The sequence below is a fragment of the Pinus tabuliformis genome, chromosome 8 (assembly GCF_031772625.1).
Source record: "Pinus tabuliformis cultivar Carrire ecotype Pingquan chromosome 8, CPIR1, whole genome shotgun sequence".
NCBI classification, from domain to species: domain Eukaryota; kingdom Viridiplantae; phylum Streptophyta; class Pinopsida; order Pinales; family Pinaceae; genus Pinus; species Pinus tabuliformis.
In genome coordinates this window covers 1,476,972,842-1,476,974,910 of record NC_142294.1, presented here as the reverse complement: position 1 = coordinate 1,476,974,910, position 2,069 = coordinate 1,476,972,842, and the positions used below count along the sequence as shown (strand labels likewise).

The window sequence follows — 2,069 nt, the reverse complement described above, 5'->3', positions numbered from 1 at the left end:
AAAATAAGTTTCTGAACAAATTTGTGAGTTGAATAGACTACTTAAAATAAGTGCCAGAAGTTACTGTGATGATGTGTGTACCCAAACTCAATATAAGTTATTGTGATGATCTGTGTACCCAAACTCACTAATATTGATTCCAAAAAATTGCAATGATGAAACTAGGGCTTTTTTATTTTTGTGACATTCTTCGTACAGCCAAATATTTCTAATTTGTATAGAAAGGTAACGCTAATACAATAATTATAATTATTTGAAAATATAAGTTCGTGTTTACATTTCATCCATCCGCTTAAAACAAGAAAAAGGGCTTGCATTCCAGAAAAAGAAAACAGCACATTCATCGCGGTTAAGAAAATCTGTCCATTTTATTATAACTCATCTCTTTCAAAATACATTGTTTCTCAGCCTCCAAACCCTTACCAATACCCAAGACGATACAATGACGAGATGAAGGACAAACATCCATACATAATCTCAACCACCATACCCCAATAATTTTTGTTTCAGTTAACCAGAGATTTCTATGGCTCTAACCTCAGGTTTAGGCTGAGGCTGCTTGGGAACCGTGACAGTGAGCACTCCATTTTCCATGGTAGCCTTCACCTGGTCCACCTTTGCATTTTCCGGTAATCGGAAACTACGAAGAAATTTCCCGTGAGTGCGCTCAATACGGTGCCACTTGTCGGTCTTTTTCTCTTCTTCTTTCTTTCGTTCACCACTGATCTTTAAAACTCGGTCGTCTTCCACCTCTATCTTTACCTCTTCTTTCTTCAAACCTGCCAAGAACAAAAGGTAAGTCCCGGACGCTAAAATCAACGAATCCAGAAAATTACTAAGGAAAGCAACAAAAACCCTGTAGTAGGCATGATGAATACCTGGAAGATCGGCCTTGAAGATGTGCGCGTCAGAGGTTTCCTTCCAATCTAGCTGAGTGTTGGCTATGGCTGCTGCGTCATTCTTTGCAAATGGTGCTATTTCCCCAGGAATGGAGAATTCATAGATTCGAAAGGATCCCATAAATCGAGTGAGAAGGGATCGAAAACGTTGGATCGTCTGCCAAAGAAGCGAGGAGCGAGAGACATGCTTGCGATAATGTCGACTCTTAAGAAAGATGTGAATGCTAGAAAAACTGACGTTGAATAGATGGCCGGATAGGGGGAGCATTTATAGTGGTTGCAGGAAACAGGTAGAATGTTCAAGAATGAAGATGATTATCCAGTCTCCGAGGGTGGAACACACGGGAATGCTCTACGGGTTTCTATTAAAAGGTTCCAGACTCGTTTTCCGAATCATGTTTATTTTTAAATAATTAAGAGATAATTGTATATTCATGTTTTTAAATTTTTTTAAATAATTAAGAGATAATTGTATATTCATTTTTTTAAATTAGCTTGATGGGAAAGTCAAATAAATTTAATTTTTTAAATATTTATGTGGTGTGTACCCGACAACATTATACCAATAATGAGTAGATTAATTTTTCATCCAAATTAGCCTTTACTGTTTAATCGACCCAATTAAAAATGTTAAGATGGTAAATATAAATGTGGCTTCAGCTTCTTGCCTTTATTTCTCAAACTCGAGATATCTTTTTCATATTTGTTTTATTTAAAAATTTATTTTTCTTTTATATCATATTGTTGGTTGGAATTTTGAGTGTAAATAGATACAAATTCATTCTCTTAAGATTATTTAGTTTAATTTTTATAAAATTTGGAGAGTTTAAATAGATATTAATACATTTTCTGTAGGTTTAGATTATTTGGTTTAATTTGTATTAAATTTAGATCTTATAAATAAAGATTGAGAATGAAAATTATTTACAAATTTACATTATGAAATTTTCTAAATTTAATAAACATTTATACAATTTCAACAACATTATATACGAATAATTTTTTTTATCTAAAATTAATCTAAAAAACCATCGGAAAGATGTTAAAAAAACCATCGGAAAGATGTTAAAATAGTAAATATATCTTTGGTTTTATCATAATCTTAAGTTTTTCCCCTTTATTTTCACAAGTTTATGATTTTCTTATATATATTTTTTAATTTAAAATATA

General features: G+C 32.3%; 1 pseudogene across 1 annotated transcript; it reads right to left on the bottom strand.

Annotated features, from left to right (window-relative positions):
- Window positions 1–343: 343 nt before the first annotated feature.
- Window positions 344–1,241, bottom strand: LOC149241381 (16.9 kDa class I heat shock protein 2-like; annotated as a pseudogene). Its single transcript, XR_016246573.1, has 2 exons — window positions 879–1,241; window positions 344–779 (listed from the first exon to the last, which is right to left on the bottom strand). The product of XR_016246573.1 is annotated as a 16.9 kDa class I heat shock protein 2-like (transcript).
- Between the last annotated feature and the right edge of the window lie 828 nt (window positions 1,242–2,069).